Below are 23,558 nucleotides of genomic sequence, written 5' to 3' on the forward strand. Positions count from 1 at the left end.
GGAGCGCCGTCCTCGCAGATTTCAGGGCATTTCTACTTGGCCCTCATTTCATGTGAGGAGGCGGCTTTTCTCATTGTTTTTATTACTGTTGTTTTCCTGCTGTGACCGAGCAGAAGGTAGGTGGTCCCCAGGAGACGTCCCCACCGAGGCCTCGAGGTCTTTTGGATGGTGACTTAGCTCAGGGCATGTGAATCCCGTGACATATGTGCTTAGGATACTTTGCAGTCTTGGGGCTTTTGCGGCTGACCAGCAAGTGTGGCGCCTGGGGGCCCTGTGCCCTTCGCTGGGGCAGACACCGGGCCCCCTGCCACGTCGTCGGTGTCTCTTCCTTGCTGTCCCCAGGGCTGTGTGGCTGGAGGGATATGCTAGGAGACATGGGATCTTTAGGGGCCGGGTGTGCTGCGGGCCAGTGGTGGGTGGCTGGCTGAGCCAGAGGTGACTGCTGCACTTTCCCAGACAGCGATGCTGAGGGGTGGTCCACCTGGTACCGCAGACACGTTTCCAAGGTCCTGGCCCCCGCCCCCTGCCCGCAGGAAGAAAGGGAGAACCAGACGATGCTTGTCTCGCAGAAGAGAGGTCAGTCCCGTGCAATGTCCCTTCCCCTTTCATAGAAACTTTGAAAAAAGGAAAAAGCAAGGGGCTTTTGCCGTTGGCTGGGTTCCAGCTGTTGACCCAGGAGGCAGCCAGCGTGAACCCCGGCCCCTTCTTTACTCTCTGGGTGTTGATCGGAGGCAGGGCCTGGGAATCGAGTCACCCTGCCAGCTCCTCTGGCAGATGGCTTTATTTTTCTAGTTTGATTTTCCCCTGTTTGCCAGGCATCTCTGAGGAAAGGCTGACATTTCCTTCCTTGCCCAGGTCTCCTAGAAACAAACAACAGAAACAAGTACCTGTAAGTTTGTTTGTTTGTTTTCCTATTGTTGACTGGGAAAATAGCTTGCTTTTTTGCCAGGAGACGGAGCAGTTTTTGTTCCCTCCAGTGATATGACTGGGGGACTTGAGTTCGAAGTCTGAGTCCCTGGTTCTGTTTGGCCAATGGGAGCCTGCATTAAATGGAACAGAGCGGTAATGAAGCACTAAAGACACCTTAGGAACGTGCATGGATGGATCAGCCGTGTTTTCAGGCTTCCTGAGGGAAGGAGGGGCGTCGAGCTGGAAATGATGGTGCATTGATAATAAAAATAATAGCAGAAAAAGAGTATAAATTTGTATAACGGAGTCACTCTGCTGTGCAGCAGAAATTCACAATTATAAATCAACTCTACTTCAGTTAACAAAAAATAATAGCATCAGCCTTTATCGAGTACTTCCTGTATACTAGATAGTGTGGTATGTGGGAGCGTTGTTTTGTAGGAATAAGAAACAGACTCCAGTGAAGTCACTTGCTCAGGGTCATCTAGTAAGCAGGAGAGCTGGCTCTAGACACGCGTCGAGCCCAGAGTCCTCACCTTTAAGCTCGAGGCCCGCTGCCGCCAAAATCATGTTGCGAGAGGATCTGGGCATTTATAGCTTCGAATTTTGAGATGCTTGAAGGAAGTGCTTTTGGTGAGTAAAACAGAAGGAAAAGACAGTTTGTTCTTCTCCTCCGTCGTTTCTTTGAACTGCCTTGGATGTGCTTGATGAATACCAGTAAATGATCTGCCGTCTGGTCCAAGCTCCTGCTTCTTGGGTCTCAGGGCGATACAGTTTTTGGGTTTTTTTTTTTTTTTTTTTTTTTTTTTTTTTTTTTTTTTTACCTTAACCTGGGGCATAGGGAAGTTCCTGGGCCAGGGGTCGAACCCGTGCCATAGCAGTGACAATGCCGGGATCCTTAGCCTGCTGTACTACCGAGGGAATTTCTATAATTGCTATTTTAAACATAAACTTGAGAGTTGAAAGTTAACCTTCTTATGGACTAGTCATGCTGATGCTAATAACTGGTATCTGTTGGGAAGGTACCGTGTTGATCTTGTTGGATTTTTCCCCAGTAATTGCTTTTGGGGATTGCTTTGAATTTTATTTCTTCCGTTCTCTTCTTTCCTACCCCAGAAACCTCTGTCTGTCTACTGAGAGAGAAGTGGGCATATCTAGTTCCTGTCCCTCTGGGTGTCCCCTCTACCCAGGGATGTTTTGGTTTGGCTGGGTTCGTAGTGATGCTGGCGAGGTGGAAGGCAGATCTGATGGGAGGGCTCAATGTTGCCTGGACGTCTGCACGTCTGTTCGTCTCCTCCCCTGTGGCCCCCCCTGGTGCCAGGGCGATGTGGCTGTTACCACACATTTCTGTCCTTTTGCCGATCGAGTCAGGTTCTCCAGACCACTGCCCCGTGTGGCTTATACAGTGAGGATTATGAAGTACTTAGGTCTGTTTAGAAAAATAATGACTAGGAGGGATGTAAGATAAAATAGAGGAAGAAAAAAGATGGGCAGTTCTTTTCATTTTATTTTTTTCCAATTTTTTTTTTGGCCTGTTTTTTTAGGGCCACGTCCACAGCATATGGAGGTTCCTAGGCCAGGGGTCGAATTGGAGCTGCAGCTGCCGGCCTACACCACGGCCACAGCAACGAAGGATCCGAGCCCACATCTTCTACCTACACCACAGCTCATGGGAACCCTGGATCCTCAACCCTCTGAGCGAGGCCAGGGATCGAACCTGCATCCTTATGGATACTAGTCGGGTTCGTTAACCACTGAGCCGTAATAGGAACTCCAGTTTTTTTCGTTTTAAAATCTGTGTTTAACCAGCTAAGCCCAGCGTTTCTTTTCCAGTCTGCTGTCTTGCTGCCCTCGTGCGGCCTTTTGAAAAGTCATTGGCGCCCCGTCTGAGGTGTGGCCAGAGGGGCTTTCTCAGCTGCTCCTTATCAGAAAGTGCGATGCTCTTTGTGAAAATGTTGCGGTTGTGTCTTCAGGAGATCGTTTCCTCTCCTGAGCCAGAGCGGGGCAGTTTGCTGGAGAACAAGACTTGACTCACAGAACAGCAGATTCAACATCGGAGAAAATATTTGCACATCGTGTGTCTGACAAGGAAACGGTGTCTAAAATATATATGGAACTATTATAACGTCACAATGAAAGCAGGATTTCAGTGCTTGTGAAGCTGGGGAGAACCAGGCCCCGACTTCGGATCTCATTGTCCTCCCAATGCTTTGACCCTTCCCCAAAGCCCCTCAGTGAAATGGCTTGACCCCCCCCCCCCAAAAAAAAAGCAGGCAAAGGATTTGAATAGGCATTTCTCCAGAGAAGATATACAGAGGGCCAGTAAACACATGAAAAGATACTCAGCATCACTAGGCCTTAGGGGAATGCAAATTGAACCCTAACGAGGCACCATTTCACACTAACGAGAATGACTAAAATTAAAAAGACAGACAATAACAAGTGTTGCTGAGGTTGTGGGGAAACTTGAGCCTTTATATGCTGCCAGTGGGATTGTCAAATTGTGAAGCCACTTTGGAAAACAGTTTGGTACTGCCTCAAAGTGCTAAACATAGGGTAACCATATGGCCCAGCGTTCCATTCCTAGACCAAAAAGAAATGTAAACATATGTCCTCACAAAAATGTGTATAGGTTGTCTTCTTGTTGAGTTTTAAGAATTTTTAAAAAAATACAGTTTGGATCCAAGTTCCTTGTCAAATGTACGATTTGCGAATATTTGCTCCCATCTTGTCTTCTTACTCTGTGGATGATAGCTATTTTTACTTCAATGCCCAAAGTTTTTAATTTGGATGAAATCTAACTTATTTATTTTTTTCCCTTGTCACTTGTGCTTTTGGTTCTGTATGTTCTGAAGTACTAAAAATATTACCTAGGAGTTCCCACTTTGGCACAGTGGGATCAGGAGCATACTGGGAGTTCTGGGTTTCAGGTTTGATCCCTGGCCCAGGAACTCCATATGCCATGGGCTGGGCAAAAAATGAAAAAAAAAAAAAAAAATTAGCATATTTTATATTCTGGGCTGATTGGTTGCTGTAATGTACAAGAGGAGCTACTGTGCATAATTGAATAAATATTGTACTTTGTAGAGGAGAGTCACAAGCCCACGTGACTCTGATATGCAGTATATTAATGGTTTTCTTTGTTTATCTCTGTATCACCCCTCCCACCCCAGCACTTAGTATGGTATTATACTGCATATAATAGCTACTCAGAAAATACTGGTTGATTAAATGTAGAAAGGAAAATTTGTTTTCGCTGAAGCCTTCAACTGTATTTTTGGGGAGTCTTAAAGGTAGGTCTGAGTTGCTGTTTTAGCTCCACTTACTCCACGGCATTTCCTAAGCCACTTAATCTCCTTCAACCTCCGTTTCCACATCCGTAAGAGAAAGATAATAGTGCGTATCTTGGAGGATTGTTGTGAAGATCCCATGTGGGAGTTCCCATGGTAGCTCAGTGGGTTAAGGACCTGATGTTGTCTCTGTGAGAACATGAGTTCGATCCCTGGCCTTGATCAGTGGGTGGAGGATCCGGCATTGCTGCAAGCTATGGTGTAGGTCACAGACGCGGTTTGGATCTGGTATTGATGTGGCTGTGGCTGTGGCGTGGGCTGGCAGCTGCGGCTCCGATTTGACCCCTGGCCTGGGAACCTCCATATGCCACAGGTGTGGCCGTAAAAAGAAAAAAAAAAAGAGATTGTGTGTAAAAAGGCTTTGCACCTGTATCAGTTCCACACAATAGCAGTTACCGTTTGTATTAGTTAATTGACCTATATCTCAGTTTCTCCCTTTAGTAAAATGGGACTAAGACTTTTCTTTAGCCGTGTTAGGGCAGACCTGAAGATCCATGAGATAGTGGACTTGATTCTCCCTGCTTCTTTTGATAAGTGAAATAATCCGTTTCCGAGAACCTTCTCTGGTGCCTGATCACCTCTATATTTTCGTGGAATTCATGTGGAAGGAACTCTGAGTCTATAAGCTAGTGTCCCACTATTCATACAGTAGCCCTAGACCGCACATGGTTATCTAAGTTAAAATTAACTGAAGTTGAAATTTCACTTCCTCAGTGGCACCAGCTACATCTCAAGGGCTGCCTGGGCGGTGTGGACAGTGGCTACCATGTTGAACGGTGGCTTCTGCAGATCATTTGCTTCATTGCAGAGAGTTCTGCTGGCTGGTACTGGCACAGAATGGACAACTTTATATGCTTTTCTGTTCAGCTGCAGAGCCTGTGAGATAAGGCTTTTCTATAGACTCACTGTTTTAAATTTAAATTTATTTTTTTTGGTCTTTTTAGGGCCACACCCGCAGCATATGGAGGTTCCCAGGCTAGGGGTCAAATTGGAGCTGTAGCCGCCGGTCTACGCCACAGCCACAGCAACGCCAGATCCGAGCCACGTCTGCGACCCACAGCACAGCTCACGGCAGCGCCGGGTCCTTAACCCACTGAGCAAGGCCAGGGATCGAACCCACAACCTCACGGTTCTTAGTTGGATTTGTTAACCACTGAGCCACGACAGGAACTCCCCAAACTGAGATTTTGTTATATTTTTTGGGGAAAAAGGTGTGTGGCTGAGTTCTTGTTGACTGGAAGAAAACCACGCGATGTGAATCTGTGAGTTAAGTTTTAATCGGGGACCTTACGTACTGAGGACGGTGGCCTGGGACACAGGGTCTTGGATGGCTCTGAGGAACAGCGCTGCAGAGGAAAGGGGGAGCCGGGACATACAGGACACTTTGGCTGGGAAAAGCCTCACGTCGTCCCACATACAGAGGTCACTGCTAACGACAAAGAACGGCGTTTCAAGTTAATGATTTTAGTGCTTTTCCAGGTATGGGGAGATAGATGCAAGAATCGGGGGTCATTGATTTTCTTCGCAGATACGCGCTTTCAGCTCTCTAGGGGCCAGTGAGTGCTTGGGACGTGCTTGCTGTTTGTCTCCATCGCGAATTCCCCAGGCACGTTGTCAGTGGGCGGCTGCAGTGGCTCATGGCTCGATCCTCGTAGAGCAGGAATGGTCGGCAGCATCTCTTCCTTTCCCTTCCCGACCAGTGGAGGAAGCGCAGCTAAGCAGATTCTCCGTCGGACCTTTGATGGGTTCGTGGGCGTCGCGGCTTTCTGGAAGGGCGTTTAGTATGTGTTTCCCAAATGTGACCTTGGTTCTCTTGTATGGCCCAGCGCCTTGGGCGCCAGCAGCCTGCAGAAGACCTTTTGGGACCTGCTGGGCTGAAGGATGGTGTTGTGAGAAACAGGAAAACGCCCACTGTGGGACCGTGCAGATGGAGCAATTTTGCAAATACTTCTGCTTTTTGTTTCTCAGTGGTATCTCAGTTTTTGGTTCTCAGTGATTATTTTGAACCGGAACCGTGGTCATCTGAAGGTCTCGTACACTCGGGGACCCTCATCAGATAAAAGGGCCCCAACCCTTGCCGAGTCCGAACCAGCATCTGGCCTGAAGAGAAGGTAAAAACTGCTCTCTGAATTGTTTTTTAAGGTGCCTTTTAGTGAGGCTGCTAATTCACTCTTTGAAGCATACATTTAGGGTCTGCTAAATATATATTTCTGCCTCAAAGTACAGTCTTATTCTAAGAAGCAAATGCTTTCCAGGCAGTCTTGCCCGGATGAGACTCCATTAATGGGTAGCTAAGGCTCTGAGGGCAACTTTTGCTGTCAAGGGGCTAGGTTGCTTCTGTTCATACTTTGCTGGGCAGATTAATGAAAGGAACTTCTATTTAACGTGGTCTAACAGTCTTAGCCCAGGGCAGCGCCTGATCATCATGACAGCAATAATAATAGCTAACATTTCTTAAGTGGTCACTGTCTGCCAGACCCCAGTGCTGTGAGTGTGTTAACTCATTTAATCTCCACAAACATTCAGTGAGGTGGCTGCTATTTTTCCCACTTTGTAAAATGGAAAATATAGGCATTCTGTAATAGGGAAGGCTAGAATTAATGATTGGTTCTGTGTTCATACCAATGAATAACAAAGCATATTTTACAGTACATTTTTTTTTTAATCTGGAGAGTGCTAATTTTCATAAAATTCTAGGTAGTATGTAGTCCATAATGGATTTTGCGGTTAATTTGTTCTTAAGACATCTATCATGCATTTTATGACTTCTGACTTGGAATTTTTGCATGTCCGTCGTGCTATAAAATTAGAATTTATTTATGTGTTTATTCAACAGCCTTTTCGGAGGCTGGTTTCTGTGTTTGGTGCTAGAAATGCAAAGATGATTGAGCTGCCATCCCTGTCCTCACAGAGATGTCGTCACATGGAGAAGAGGAATAACTCTCCGAACAGTTACCATTTCTGAGGCCACTAAAGGGAGAGGGGATTTCTCGCATTTTATTTTAAAGTGTCGATGAGAAAGTCTCTGGGCTGCAGTGAAATAGGAAGCTAGGGAGATATCACAGGTCTTGGATTTTTTTCCCCCTAGCTTTATTGAAATATTATTAACCTATAAACATATGTAAGTTTAAAGTGTGCAATATTGAGTATATATATATATATATATATATACACACACACATATATATACAGTAAAAATATATATATAGTATTTATATATATATTAAAAAGATGGCTAAAATAAGGTCAGTTGACACCTCCATCCTCTCATAATTACTTTTTTTTTCCATCACCATGCTGTGTCTTAGATCTGCATCTCATAGCTGGGAGTTTGTACCCTTCGATCAGCATCTCCCCAGTTTCCCAACTTCTCTGCCTCTGGCAGTCAGCATCCTACTCCATTTTCTGTGTCTGACTTTCTGAGATTCCCCATGTAAGTGAGAGGCGCAGTCTCTCTCTTTCCCTGTCTGGCGGCTTCGCTTAGCCTGATGTCCCTTGGATGCCTCGCGAGTTCTTCCGCCCCCGGGCTTGATTCCACCCAGAGCCCTTGGGTCCAGTGAAGCCCGTTGCTGCTCCCGAATGCAGGCCTCCCACCCTGCAGGGGAGAGGCTCGTCTCACGCTGTGAAAGCAATGCCAGAGGCCCCTCAGGGGTCTCCCGAAGTGTGCGGCCAGGGCAGGGTCAGGGGCGCTTTTTGTAACGCGGATGAAGAGAAGGAAGCCGAGGCTGTGGAAAGAGTTCCAGTTCCGTGATGAGCAGTGCGAGAGGCCGCCACTGCGCTTGGCCCTCATGACACAAGGTTTCGGGTGTTTTGCGTGGTAAGCGCTGGGCCAGGCCCTGTACCCACGTGAGACCCTGGCCCCGGAGCCCATGCTTCCTTCGTCGGATCAGCTTGGAAGGAAAACAAGTGGGGGGGCGGGTGGGAGGCAGGGTGTCCCTGGGAGATTCTGCACAGAGAGCCATTCTAAGCTGGTAGGTAGCGCTCTGCACTCTCGGAAAAACTAAATCTTTTTTTTTTTTGTCTTTTTAGGACTGCACCTGTGGGATATGGAGGTTCCTAGGCGAGGGGTCAAATCAGAGCTGTAGCTGCCATCCTACGCCACAGCTCACATGAGATCCAAGCTGCGTCTGCCACCTAAACCACAGCTCACGGCAACGCCGGATCCTTAACCCACTGAGCGAGGCCAGGGATCGAACCTGCGTCCTCGTGGATACTAGCCAGATTTGTTTTTGCTGAGCCATGACGGGAACTTCGGAAAAGCTAAATCTTTGCTGCCAACCCTGGTCCTTACTGTGGCCTAAAAGGTGCCTCGCCCTCCCATCACATCCACTGTTGTCCCTAGTGTGCTGTGGTAATTAATTATGATTTATTTGTCTATTGCGTTGTACTTTTCACAGCTTATGATCCTCTCTGGATGAAATGAACCACGGAAAGGAATGTTGGGAGGTTCTTGTTTCCCAGTTGTTTTGAAGGCTTCATAGGAGCCGGGTAGTCTAAGTACGGTTCACGTCCTTAACTCATTTCGGTATCACCGCAGCCTGATGCCTGACTCTCAGAGGGTTGCATGACTTGGCCAAACCAACCCTCCGATCCAAACCAACCCTCCGATCGCACATCTGGTTTTGGAGGGCAGTGGTTTGGTTTCTGCCTCAAGCAGGAATCTTGTTAAATCATCCTGAGGAGATGGAGATTTTTTTTTTTTTTTAAAGGTCATGGAATACACAGCTCTAATTAAACTAAGAAACAAAAAGCTCATCTTGGAGTTCCCATTGTGGCTCAGGGAAAATGAATCTGACTAGCATCCATGAGGATGCAGGTTCGATCCCTGGCCTCGCTCAGTGGGTTAAGGATCTGGCATTGCCGTGAGCTGTGGTGTGGGTCAGAGATGTGGCTCGGATCTGGCATTGCTGTGGCTGTGGAGTAGGCTGGTAGCTCTGGCTCCGATTGGGCCCCTAGCCTGGGAACCTCCATATGCCGTGGGTGTGACCCTAAAAAGACAGGCACACACGCACAAGCTCATCTTTATTAGTGTGTCTCTTATGTAACTGCTTGTCTCTAGCAGGGGTGACTAGATGACGGTGGTGAGACTTGACCAGGGACTTAAGGAATTAACATGCATGGTGTTTACCTCTAGGTCAAGAGTCTCCACGTGAGTAACGTGATCTAATAGCTGCCGAATCAGAGGGGCCTGGGAGGCCTCAAAATAAGAGCAGTAACCCCATTTCTGCCTCTGTCCAACCCTGGCGCTCCCGTGGGAACCTCTCCCTTCCCCACCTGTGCTTATGTATCAGAACGTAACCTTAAGTTTTTGTCTGTTTTGTCTGTTATTTACTACTGTGTCCCCGGTACCTGGCGCCTTAAAGATCCTCAGTATTTGTTGACCACATGACCAGAGGAGTGGACGCATCTCCCACGGCCAAGGCCAGCCGTTCTGCCTGGCCAGGTAGCAGCCCGGGAGCTTGTATCCTGCGGCATATCCTGTGACCACAGCGATGGCAGAAGGACACAGACACTCGAATTCTGATTTAGAAGAAACCTTTCAGAACGAACTGCACTCTTCCTCTGTCCACTGAAATAAAAAGGCACCGCGTGAAAGCTGCGAGTTTCAGTTTTATTTGGGGCCTTCCTGAGGACACAGGCCGGGAGGCACCTCCCGGGGCTCTGAGCAGCTGCGCTGAGAGGCGGTGGCAGGTCAGGAAACAGGGCCTGTGGGCGACGGGGGCCGTGTTCTCCAGGGCTCCGAGGAAGGGTGCTGCTGGTCGTGGGGAACAGATGCCTTAATTCATGTTTTCAGTGTTTTACCGAGTGCGCAGAGACGCAGGAAAGTGGGTTCCTCAAATGTTCTCCTGAAAATACCCCACTCCCCGAAGGCCAGTCCTGCCAGTTTCCCCAGAGCTCAGAAGGCCGCAGCCTGATCTCCGCCCTGGACTCAGCATTTCAGGGGGCGTGGGGAAGGTTCACAGCTACGGGGGCTGATGCCTCAATCCTTGCAGAGCCAGATGGCAAGTGACAGTCTTTGGTTGGCAACTCCGATGGAAGACTTTTTTTTTTTTTTTTTCAATTACTCAAATGAATTTATCACATCCGTAGTTGTATAATGATCATCACAATCCAGTTTCCCAGGATTTCCATCCCATAGCCCAGGCACATCCCCCCACCCCCCAAACTGTCTCCTCTGGAGACCAGAAGTTTTTCAGTGTCTGTGAGTCAGCATCTGTTCTGCAAAGAAGTTCGTTGTGTCCTTTTTTCAGATTCCGCATGTCAGTGAATGTGTTTGGTGTTGGTGTCTCATTGTCTGGCTGACTTCACTCAGCATGATCATTTCTAGGTTCATCCATGTTGCTAAAAATGCTGGTATTTTGTTCATTTTAATGGCTGAGTAATATTCCATTGTGTATACGTACCACATCTTCTTGATCCACTCCTCTGTCGATGGAAGAAGACTTTAAAAAAAAAAAAAAAAAGAAGAAGAAGAAATACCAAAATATTGAGTAGGCTTACACTTGTCCTAAATCTTAAGTAAGAATTATCTGCATCTGGTGGGAAATGGATGAATTGACTAGAGTATAGAATAAGGTAAAGAATTTTATCTTTTACTGATTACTCTAGCTATACACCATGCTAGAGCCTCATTTGTGCCTCTCAAGGTAAAAATGATTGTATGTTTGTAAGAAGAGCTAACGTTTACTAGGCTCTATCTGTGTGCCAGAGTCTGTTCTAAGTGCTTTATATGTAACATTTACTTCTCATAATAACCTCATAAAGTAGATACTATTATTATTCCCATCTTACAGGTAATGAAACTTAGGTATTAAGATTGCCCAAAGTTACAATGCTAGTAAATGACAGATCTACATTAAAACCTGGATAGGTTAGCCCAGAGTCTGTTTTTTAATTATTATACTGTAGTGTCTTTGATATCCAGAGTACTCTGAGAAATCTTGTTAAGCAAAGGAGAACTAATTTCTTTGAAGGAAAAGAAAAAAATATCTTTCTGCCACGCTTCTGCTCCTGTATTATTCCCTCTGTCTGAAATGCCCCCCCTCTGTCGTCTGGCTCTTCTAGAAAAGAACTAGCCGTTAAAAAAAAAGTCAGCTCAATCAGGATCAAGCCGGTGTGACTGGAGACGACTGCAGTCTTTGATTTGATTTCATAGTTTTCCCACAATTACATCATATTTCTTGTAACAGTTTTTATTTTTTAGTTTTTAAAAATCTTTTTGGCCATGCCTGAGGCATGTGGGAGTTCTCGGGCCAGGGATAGAACCCGCACCACAACAGCAACCCACGCTGCTGCAGTGCCACACCTGCTGCTCCACAAGGGAACTCCTAAAATTTATTTTTAAATTAGAATTTCAATTTGAAAATTTACAATGATACCAACTCAGTGTCAGCCATATATACTCTGCTTCTGCACGCCTTTGCTTCTGCCCCTTTACGCTGTTACCGTCACAGCTGTCTGTTATGCATCGTGTCCCCGGTGACATAGGTGTGTGTATTTGCCTTATTAGTCAAATAGGGAAAAAGAGGAGTTATTAACCAGAAGTACAACAATACCGGTTTTTATATTTACCTGTGTGGTTCCCTTTTCCAGGGCTCTTTATTTCTTCTTAAGGCTTTGAGTTTCTTTTCATTTTAGCTTGAAGGATTTCCTTTATCATTTCTGATAGGGAAGCTCTTGCTGGCAGTGAACCTTTCATCTCTCATGTAGACATTAATTTAAATTTCTTTTTCATTCTTTTTGTTGTTTTTTTTTTTTTTTTTGTCTTTTTGCCTTTTCTAGGGCCGCTCCCGTGGCATATGGAGGTTCCCAGGCTAGGGGTCCAATCGGAGCTGTAGCCACCAGCCTACGCCAGAGCCACAGCAGTGTGGGATCCGAACCGCGTCTGCAACCTACACCACAGCTCACGGCAATGCCGGATCCTTAACCCACTGATCAAGGCCAGGGATCGAACCCACAACCTCATGCTTCCTAGTCAGATTCGTTAACCACTGAGCCATAACGGGAACTCCTCTTTTTCCTTCTTGAAAGATGATTTTTCTGGACTTAGAATTCTTTTTATAAAATAAATTTTACTGGCATATATTTGACTTAGCAAGTTGTGTTAGTTTCAGGTGTACTGCAAAGTAAATCAGCTACACATATACATATAAACATTCTGTTTCAGATTCTTTTCCCATATAGGTTATTACACAGTCTTGAGTAGATTTCCCTGTGCTATACAGTATGTCCTTATTACATACTTATTTTTTATAAAATAGTGTGTATATGTCAATTCCAACCCCCTAATTTAATCCCCACCCTCCCACGTTTTCCTTTTAGTAGCTGTAAATTTGGTTTCAAAATCTTTAAGTCTGTTTCTGTTTTGTAAGTTATTTTTTTATCATTTTTTTGTTAGATTCTTTTTTTGTGATCTCTTATGATACTTGTTTTTATTTGTCTGACTTACTTCACTTAGCATGATAATTTCTAGGTCCATCTATGGTTATTGCAAATGGCATTCTTTCATTCTTTTTAATGGCTGAGTAATATTCCATTGTGTATATGTACCACATCTTTATATAATCCTCTGTTGATGGACATTTAGGTTGCTTCCAAGGACATAGAAGTCTTGGTTTTTTTTTTCTTGCAAGATTTTAAATGTTTGTCTTCTGTCCTCATGGTTTCTGACAAATCAACTGTTAATTTATTGATACGCTCTTGTACATGAAGAGTCTCTTCTCTGCTTTAAAATTTTTCTCTATTTCTTGGGGTTTTGACATTTTGCCTATAATGTGTCTTCATGTGGATCTCTCTGATTTTATCTTTCTTGGAGTTTGTTGAGCTTCTTGTATGTATATATTCACATCTTTCATCCAACTTGGGAAAGTTTTGGCTATTATTTCTTTGTTCTTTCTGCTTCTTTCTCTTCTCCTTCTGAGATTCCCTCAGTGTATGGGTTGGTCTGCCTGATGGTGTCCCACAGCTTAGGCCCTGTTCACTTTTCTTCTTTCTGCTGCTCAGATGTTATCATTTCAATTTTTCCTGTCTTCAAGTTTGCTGATTCTTTTCTCTGCTTCTTCAAATCTGATGCTGAATTCATTCTCTAGTGAATTTTTCCATCACAGTTACTATGTTTTTAACTTTTAGAATTTGCTTCCTTTTAATAATTTTTATCTTTCTGTCAATATCACATTTTTCTGATTTTTCTTTTTTTTTAGTTCTACATTCATAGTTTCCTTGAGCTCATTGAACAAACTTAACACAGTTCATTTAGCATCTTTGACTGATAATTCTCAGGAAGTCCCTGGGTTCTCAGGGGTAGTTTCTGATACATTCTTTTTTTTTTTTTTCCCCTGTGAATGACTGTATTTTCTTGTTTCTTTGTTTGCTTTGTAATTTTTTGTTGTTGTTGTTGAAAATTCTATATGCTGAGTATTATAGTGTGGTAACCGAAAGTTTCATTCTCCCACTCTTCAGAGATTGCTGATTTTGTGTGTGTGTGTGTGTGTGTGTGTGTGTGTGTGTGTGTGGGTGGGTGGGTGGGTGGTGGTGAGGGCTGGTGCTGTCCATTTGTGATTTTTTTCACACTCTTTTTGCAAATACACATTTCTTGTTGTGTATGGTCACAGAAGTTTCTGTTCTCTTATCTTGGAGGGCAGCCGCTAGATTGACAAAGATTTCTTGAAATGTCTAAAAGGAGGAATTGTTTTGTTTCTTAAAATGTTCCAGTGGATGCCATTGGGAAAAGCTGCTGCCTCTTGAGAGGGCCAAAACCAAGCTGGGATCTGTGTTAGTCTCTCAAGCACCCCTGGACCAATCAGAATGCACAACCCCAAATTTTTAGAGGACCCAGTCCCAACTGCCCATCCCGGCCCCAGCCCTCTGTTCTAGGAACGTGGACTGCTTTCCTCATGGACAGGGCTGAGGAACGGAGGATGGGAGTGGGCTCACCCACACCATTTGCTGGTGCAAGATCTGCAGCCTCTCCCTTCAGCAAGCACTCTCTGGGTTGCTGCTCAGTGTCCAGCTAGGTTCCAGGGTTCCCAAACAGTTGATTTCAATGACTGCTTCTGCGTCAGTGGTTGCTTCGGTGGAGGGATGACGCCTAGAGCTTCCTGCTGACATGGCTCCGGAAAGCCTTATTTTTACGTGGGAAAATCTTGGTCTCTCAAAAAGGGACATCCACAGGGAGACGCACCAGCCAGGAGTTCCCTTCATTCCATATCTGTTGGGTACCTTGTGGGGTCCCTGCCCTCAAGGAGCTCACCGAGGGGACAGGAGGCAGGTGCAATGGAAACCTGACAGTTCCACAGAAAGGCTAAAAATGCTGCAGCAGAAGGAAGCACAAAATGCCCAGGGGGCAGAGGAGTGGCAGGGCTCAGGACGGAGGTAAAAACCTCATGAACAAGGGAATCTTTATTTTGCCAGCCGGAGGTCCAGACAAAGGGTAGTAGGTACAGGTGATCCCCTTTCAGCTTCCCATGTTGCGGGGAGCCGAGGAGATGCAGGAACTCGAGGAAGGGACCTTGCCTGGCGGCAGAAAAACCCAAAGACAGGTTCCTATTCGAGGAAGGGAGCTCACCGGAACGGTGCAAGCCAAAGGTGGGCTTCTGGTCAGGATAGAAGCCTGCCTGTATGGTGAAAAACTGAGGGCAGGCTGAGACCTGCCTGTACGGTGCAATCCGAGGGCAGGCCTCAGGTTACACGGCTCTCATGTTGATGTTGATGGGGAAGAATTGGGGCTTTCCTGGGAAAACCATTTCCATGTTTGTGCCGGAGAAAATGGATCGTTTCTCGGGTGACCTAGTCTTTCCTGTTGTTTTATTTGTTATTCAGTTTTCCTCAGTCTTTCCTGGTTATTTGCATATTATTCTTATTTCCCATTCTTATTTTCCTGTGGTAACTTGTGATTTAACAAAATTACAGCAATAATATAATAAGAATTTCATTCTAAAGGACTTTCCCCTATTTAAATCCAACTTAATTAAAACGTAGTGTTTATCTACTGACTAGTTATACAGTAAACTTTAGAGTTAGGATTTTAATGAAGTTTATAGAAATTAGAGACATATTATTCATGGTCAAAAGAAACCTAGCTGTGAGTTTTGTCCTTGATTTTAGAAACTTTTAGTGGTAGCTAGCTAAGTTGATTTGTATTTTCTCACTCTGTCTCCCTGCCAAGGACACTTTGAAGATAGACTAGTCTGAAGACAAGATTTTTTGTGTCTGTAACTTCTTCAGCTTGTGGGAATTGGCTGGCCATGAGATGGTTTATGCTGGGTCTCCTCTTTCCCACATGATATGCTGTGCCTGTTTGTCCTTGAATTGTACTCACTGAATTTAGTTAGGTTGAAGATTTTAGAATATGACGTATTGCTGCTGTACCATGTGACCAAAAAACAAAGCCTAATAGTTAACCAGTGTACTTTTAACACCATGATGTAATCTGTAGTAAAAAACTGTCTGTGTAACAACCACTTATGCCAATAAAATTTGAGCAGTCCAGCGCCCTGAAAGAAGGGACAAAGAGGCTGTCACCGTGTACATACGCCGACGCCGTCCATCTCCTTCGGGGAACGTGCACTCCCCGGCAGCTGGAGCTGGCCTCCAGCACCGTGTGGCGCATCCTCAGCACCCCTCCCCTTCCTCACATGCTGTTCCTGCCTGGATCACACTCTGGTCACACTGTCACCCTCACTGTCATTGAAACCACTCTTTTCTGCTTCAGTGTTGGCATCTCAGAAGCCTTCCCTGACCACCCTGTTCAAAATGGCATATCTTCCTCTGTTGTCTTCCTCTGCTTTCTGTTCGTGAAGAGCCGGGGCCATCTGTGCCGTTATGTTTATGAATAGGCACGTGACAATCGCTCCGTCCGTTGATGCTGACTGAGTATCACCATGTGCCAGGCTCTTCACTAGGCTCGGGAGACAGGTGGTCAAGACAAAGTCCCCGATTTTGTGGGGTTTGTATTCTAGTGTAGAGAGGCAGACCAGAACCCGATAAACAAGTAGGATAGTTGCTGGCAGTGGTAAGTATCACTGAGGGAGAAAATTAAGTAGGGCATTGAGACGGTGCTGGTGGCTGGGAGAGAGTCCCTTTCAAATGGAGAGTCAGGGAAGGCCTCTCCGTGAGGGTCATGCTTGGACTGAGACTTGAAAAAACTAGCTGCTATGGGTTGAATTGTGTCCCCTCGAGGAAATTATACGTGGACGTTCTAGCCCCTAGTATTTCAGAATGAGCTACGATTGTTGCAGATCTAACCACAAAAGGCAAGGCCATATTGGAGTGGAGGACACCTCTGCTCCAATCTAACTGGTATCCTCATAAGAGGGGGAAATGTGGGGGTTCCTGCTGTGGCGCAGTGGGTTAAGGATCCAGGGTTATCTCTGTGGTAGCATGATACTGGCATGGCGCAGTGGGTTAAGGATCCAGGGTTGTCACAGCTGTGGCTTAGGTCACAGCTGTGGCTGGGATTTGATCCCTGGCCTGGGAACTTCCATACATCGCAGGGGTGGCCGCAAATGAAAAAGATTAACAGGAGGGAAACTTGAACCCAGACAGTACACAGCGAGAAAGCCAGTTGAAGAGGAAGGCAGAGATCTCAAGCCAAGGGATACCAAAGATGGCCAGCGAACCACCGTGAGCCAGGAGGGAACAGATGCGCTCCCTCAGTCCTCAGAAGGAACCAGCCTGGCTCACCCCTTGGTCTTGGGCTGCTGACCTTTAGAAGCCTAGGAGACAATTTTAAGCCCCCAGGTTTGTGATACTTTGTTTCCACAGCCCTAAGAAACCCCTGCTATAGCACTGGGACCTCTGAGTCTGGCAATAGTGTTTCCAGCAGAGGACACAGCAAGGGCAGAGGCCCTGAGGCAGGGTATTCACCAGCTGGCTTATGTATTGTAAGTATTTGTTTCCTTATGTGCTCTGCTTGCTTAGACTGTGAATTCCTTTAGAACAAAGACATTGTCCCATTTGTCACTATTCACCTGTGGCTCATACGGTACCTGACACCAGATGAGAGCTCAGACGATTAATCTATGAACATATGTTCCTTTAGCTGAAAATCTGCCTTATTTATGATGCAGCTTGTTTTTTTTCTCCAGTTCATCTTGAAGGTGTTAATTTCCCAGTTAAATTTATTCCTTGAGATTCTTCTGTTGCAAGCTCCCAGAACTAAAAGCCCAAATAAAAAAAGGTAGAAACTAAAATTGGCTCATGTAGACAGAACTTAGAAAAGCAGGAAATCTCGTGAGCCTCAGGTATGGGTTGATCCAGGGACTCACACAGACCGTGCCTTCCCTCTGCACATCTCTCATTTTGGCCCCAGTCCATAGTTGCCCTTAGCACTTGCTTGGTCTTCCATTGGGTGGGGTGCAAAGGCCCTGGCCAATTTGGGGTCATAGTCCTGCAGCTCTCAGCCCAAGGGAGGGTAAGGACAGTTGCTCCCTAGTTTCAGTAGAATGAGTCTCAGAGTGGACCCTGCCCGCTTGTATTTGGCTGAGGTAGGTGGCAGATTCACCCTCGCAGACTCGCATCCAGTTAGGGGGGAGGAACAGTTCCCAAGAGAACACCACCACACACCCATCTCTCCGAAATCAGAGAACATGCATCAGAGAGAGTGTACCAGGGCGCCCTGGAGCACAGGCTCTGGAATTGCACTGCCTGGGTTCAAACCCTGACTCTGCCACTTGCCACCTGCTGGTCCTTGGGCGCGTCACTCTCTGTGCTGCAGTTTCTCCAACTGTAAAAAGGAATCATGACGGTAACCAGGCACCGGGTGTCATGGGGATGACATGGGCGGCCCACGTAAAGCCCTTGCAAGTGCCCGGTACGTGCCAAGTGTGATCTGTGTGAATGTCTCCTATCGTTGTTGTTCTTATAAAGGGCTCATTGGTACAGTAGAACGTTTAGCTTGTCTTGATTTAACTGTCCAATAACCCTACTTAAAAAGGGGATAAAGTTGATAGTATCCTGAATGCCGAAATCATCCTTTTGGATTCACCCTTTTTTTCTAAGTAGTATCTTTTCCCCTTTCTTTCTCTTTCCTTCTTTCCTCTTTCTTTCTTTCTTTCCTTCTTTCCTCTTTCTTTCTTTCTTTCTTTTTCTTTCTTTCTTCCTCTCTCTCTCTCTCTCTCTCTCTTCCTTCCTTCACCCCCCCCCCCCGTCTTTCTTTGGCCACACCTGTGGCATATGAAAGTTCCCAGGCTAGGGGTCAAATCGGAGCTGCAGTGGCCGGCCTACACCACAGCTACAGCACAGCCAGATTCCAAGCTACATCTGTGACCTACGCTGCAGCTCACGGCAACACCGGATCCTTAACCCACTGAGTAAGGCCAGGGATTGAACCCGCATCTTCAAGGATCCCAGTCAGGTTCATTACTGCTGAGCCACAGCGGGAACTCCTGTCTTTTTCTTATCCTTCCTCTTTGCTTCTTGTTCTCTGTTTCCCTCTGTGGTCCTTTAGATTCGAGCAGCTGGTTTATTTACTTACCATCAGCCAGTTCTTACCCCCTCAAGAATCTTGTCTTTAAAACCCATGTTAGTAGGACATTTAAGGTGGCTTGATTTGCTTCATCTTTACTAAAAAATGAAGGCGTTTTCCGTAGACATAAACTGAAGCAGGGGATCGTTTACTGCAGCAGGACTGGGACTCGAGTGTAGATCTGTAAGCCCTTCACACTTTGAGACTCAGAGCCTTCCGATGCTGTTCGACTCATCATCATGACGGCGGTGGTGATAACAGGTAGGCTGCGTTGAGTGCTACCTGTTTGTCAGGCACTGGGCTGAGTGTTTATACGGAGTATCTCAATGATCTGCAGAAATCTTCCTAGAGCCTAACCTGTCCCCTCCCAGCTGAGCACACCAAGGATCAAGGACGTTAAAGATCTTGGCGCAATTCTTCTAGATGGGGAAGCAGCGGACCTGTGAAAGCAGACTCTTTCATGCTAGTGTCTGAGCGTTGACGTTTTCACTTGGTGACATCCCTCGCCATTATAGAACCATGACGTGTGAAAGACAGATTTCATATCTGAAAAACCGAAAAAGAAAAAAATAAAAATTAGACAGTACATCCTGCTACAGATAAATACGTAACACAGGTGGTTGACACATAAAGACATTTTCAAGATGACCATAGGAACCCTGACCTGATTAGTTTCTCAACTTAAAATTGATGTATTTATGTGTTATAAGTTAATTTACGTAAAATTGAAAGAATACATGAATCCTAATTCGGATACTTTTAAAAGGTTACCAGAAAGATGTTTTGTTTCCTCTCTGCTTTTTGGGGACTGTGATGTTTACACGAGACACCACAAGACACACTTCTCCTTAAATCCAGAAATGACCCCTGTTTTTAGACGAGAGGAAAGGAAACCAGACTGAGATGGCATTTCATGATTTTCCTCCCTCTCAGAGAGGAACAGCTACTGAGTGTGCCCCGGTGGCTACTGAGTGTGCCCTGGTGTACCCAGATGTGGGGTGGGGGAGCTTTTTTCTTCTCTCCTTCTAAGTCTTGCAGCTGGGCCCTGTAAATTAGACTGACAAAAGACAGATGAAAAAGAGAAAGACAAAAGTTTATTGACATGTGTATCATGCATACATCTGGGGGTGCTCAGAGATGAGTGTTGCAGGGGCTCTAGAGCATGTTTAGAGAAGTGACAAGGCAAAGGGGAAGACGCTGGGTTTTTTAGGCTTGGCACATTGTGGGAAGGTAAATGCAGAAGGAAATGAATGGCAGATAAGGGCTAGTTTTAGCGAGGATAGATGCAGGGAATTCTCCGGTGCCGGCTCTGGGCTGCTAAGGGTCTAGAGTGTCTCAGTGACTAACTTCTGCCCTCCCTGGTAGAGAGGAGACCGGGCTTACCTTCACCATTTTACGTCTTTCTTGGTAGTTCCCGTTGTGGCTCAGTGGGTTAAGAACCCTGCTCGTGTCCATGAGGATGCTGGCTCGATCCCTGGCATCGCTTAGTGTTTTAAGAATCTGGCATTGCCACAAGCTGTGGTGTAGGTCGCAGGCATGGCTTGGATTCCGTGTTGCTATGGCTATAGTGTAGACAGGCAGCTCCAGCTCCAGTGCGATCCCTAGCCTGGGAACTTCCATAAGCGGCAGGTGTGGCCATAAAAAGAAAAAAAAGTTGACGTCCTTCTTCTGGGTGAATAAGAGGAGGGCAGAACATTTTTCTTCTGTCTGCTTCTTCTCAATTGTCTTCAACTTAAAATGATTCTTGGAGCTTCCGCTGTGGAGTAAGGGGATCAGCAGCATCTTGAATGTGCTGGGATGTAGGTTCAATCCCAGGCCTGGCCAAGTGGGTTAAGGATCCAGCATTGCTGCAGCTGTGGCTTAGTTTGTGGCTGTGGCTCTGATCTGACCCATGGCCTGGGAGCTCCATGTGCCGTGCGGCGGCAAAAAAAAAAAAAAAAAATCCTTTTGCTAAAGTAGCTTATTTTGGGGTGGCCTGTTCTGCTACTCTTCACAAGCTATGCATGCATCACTATAGATTAAGTCACTTTTTTTCCCACAAAAAAATGGCCGCTGTGTTCCAGGCAATATTCTAGATATTGGAGTGAATAAGACAGATAAACCCTCCTGTCTTCTTGGAGCTTACATGCTGGTTGAGGAATACAGGCTGTAAAGAAATACATGAATATAATATAAAATACATCAGATGGTAAAAGTTTATGCAGAGAAATAAAGCAGGGGAGAGGGCACGAGAGTGCTTTGAGGGGAAGGTTGCAATTTCGAATGATCAGGGAAAGTGAGATTTGGACAAACATCCAAGCAAGGTGAGGGAGTGAGCCTGCGGCTCCCCAGGTACGTCTGCCAAGTAGGGGCACTAGGAAGTACCTAAGCTGGGTCTGGCTGGGCTGGCTGGGCTGGCCGGGCTGGCTGGGGTGCGGAAACTAATTGGAGCTGAGGGCGGAGAGGTCAGTGGAAATGAACGAGGATAAGAACCTGAAAGGACTCGTCGCCCCGTAAGGACTGTGGCTTTAACCCTCAGGCGGGAGTCAGAGAGACGCTGGCCTGAGCACGTAGACGGGTGTAGCACCCATTTACTGCACTGGGTCTTTACTAAGGTCAGAATTCGGTGGGACATGGGGCTCACGCGGGGGCAGGAGATGCCCGTTGGCCGTCCCGGCAGAGATGTGGAGGCAGCTGAATGGACGGGTCTGCAGTTCCAGGGTGGAGGCGCGTATTTGGGAGTCGGCGGCATGCAGATGGCGTTTCAGTCCGTGAACCTGGATGAGCGCACCCAGAGAATTCGTGTAGGCAGAGAGCTGGACTCCGGGCACGGCCCGCGCTGGGGAGACGAGGCTGAAGCAGCAGCGCGGGCGTGGAAGGCGCAGCGCAGCGGGGTAGAGGAAGCTCTGGAGGAGGGTAGCGTCTCGGAGGTCACGTGGAGCAGAGGGTTCAAAGAGGACAGTGTGCTAACTGTCAGAGGCGGCCGATCCGTCGCTCAGGTCGCCTGACCGGGTATCGACCCCTGGCCTTAGTACTGACCCCGGGCGTCGGTAGTGCAGTTGCCCTGGAAGCTGACTGCCCGGGAATGCCATCTGTCAAGACGTTTCTCTGCAGAGCGGGCATGAGGTGCTCCGTTGTACACGCTGTGGCTTAGATTCAACTCTTTTCTATGTTGCCACCCAGGACAGCGGGTTGCTGTGCACACACGTGTTCAGAGCTGTGCCGTTGGGGAGCCGAAGGCTGGTCTCCTGCAGCCGCCTCGTCGCATGGCTGTGTAGAAGAGCAAGGCTCGGGCGGCTCAAGGGATGCAAGCAGCGTCGCTTGTGGTAGAACCAGGCCAGCTCCTGACTTCCGAGGCCAGGCCTGCCGTCTTGTCGGCCACACCTGGCCTGCTCTGCTCCAAGGTGCGGAAAGTCATAGAAGGTCAATTCTAGTACAGGGTGGCTCTTTCCCCGTCCCTCCAATTCTTACTGTTCTCTCTCTGATAAGCTTCTTGAGTGTAGATGGACCACAGTGCTTCAGAGTGACCCAGAGTTCTTTAGAAACTGGGCTTGATTCTCAGTCCTTCCGATCACTCGCTGAGAGACTTTGGGCAAATTACTTTATCTCAGTGAGCCTCAGTTTCTTCATCTGCAAAATAGGGGTAAAAATGCCACCCTGTCGAGCCGTGAGAATTCAAGGTGCCTGCCAGTACCTAGCGAGTCTTCCATATGTGGTGGTTCTTAAGATTATTAGGATATTGGGGTTTTAGTGTCCAGGGCATTGCTCTTGTTAAAACTATCTGTATTTATTTATTTATTTTTGTCTTTTTGCCATTGCTTGGGCCACTCCTGCAGCATACGGAGGTTCCCAGGCTAGGGGTCAAATTGGAGCTGTAGCTGCCAGACTATGTCACAGCCACAGCAACACAGGATCCAAGTCAGGTCTCCGACCTATGCCAGAGCTCGAGGCAATGCTGGATCCTTAACTCACTGAGGGAGGCCAGGGATCGAGCCCGCATCCTCATGGATACTAGTTGGGTTCATTACCGCTAAACCATAGTGGGAACTCCTAAAATGATATTTAATTGATGGCATAGCCTGGGGTTTATTTATGAAACAGTTTGAGTAGAGTGACAAGCACAAATCTGTTCAAAATTTCCCTAAAAATTTGCTAGATGTCTTTTTTTTTTTTGCCTGCTTGCTGCTCCTGGGGGAAAAACTCCAAAACAACGTAAAACAACGCACTGCCCACTCAGGGCAAATACATAACGTGTTTCTTTTTTATCAGCACTGAGAAAGTAGAACTTTCAGTTTCCAAGTCCCCAGCTCACCATCCCTCCTGCAGGAAGGAAGTGGCGGGAGGAGGCAGCTGATCATGTCAGGCTCCCTGAGAGCTTTCTCTCCAGGAGCCTAGTGTTGATGGTCCCTCAAGATGCCTCAGGGTTGCCCTCCCTATTGAGAACATTTGGGGAATGCCATTAGGAATTAACACAGATTTTTTTTTTTCAAATGAATCTGTACCAACTAATGCTTTTCAAAATATACTTCAAAAACTAATTGATAGAGGAGTTCCCATTATGGCACAGCGGAAATGAATCAGATTAGTTTCCATGAGGATGTGGGTTTGATCCCCGGCCTCGCTTAGTGGGTTAAGGATCCGGCATGGCCGTGAGCTGTGGTGTAGGTCACAGATGCGGCTGGGATCCTGTGTTGTTGTTGCTGTGGTGTAGGCTGGTAGCTACAGCTCCGATTAGACCCCTAACCTGGGAATCTCCATATGCTGTGGGTACAGCTCTAAAAGAAAAAAAAAAATTGATAGAGCCAAATCAAATGGTAATGTGAGGTATATATTTGTTTTCCTCAAATCAGCATCTG

The 23,558-nt window shown here is 46.5% G+C and overlaps 1 protein-coding gene across 3 annotated transcripts in view; it reads left to right on the plus strand.

The window, feature by feature from the left end:
• The window catches only part of TMCC3 (transmembrane and coiled-coil domain family 3), a 400,246-nt gene that overhangs the window by 77,671 nt on the left and 299,017 nt on the right, over window positions 1–23,558 (plus strand). Inside the window, exon 1 of one of the 3 annotated variants that reach the window (XM_021092755.2) lies at window positions 6,229–6,370. The exons of the other annotated variants lie outside the window; for them this stretch is intronic. The gene's annotated coding sequence lies outside the window, so the exon portion shown is untranslated. Of the gene's footprint in view, window positions 1–6,228; window positions 6,371–23,558 lie in introns of those variants that run through there. 3 annotated transcript variants of the gene reach the window in all.

Source organism: Sus scrofa, chromosome 5 (assembly GCF_054392235.1).
Source record: "Sus scrofa isolate SSC_HxYL_T2T_F1_AM1 chromosome 5, Sscrofa_HxYL_maternal_Yorkshire_Landrace_v2.0, whole genome shotgun sequence".
NCBI lineage: Eukaryota > Metazoa > Chordata > Mammalia > Artiodactyla > Suidae > Sus > Sus scrofa.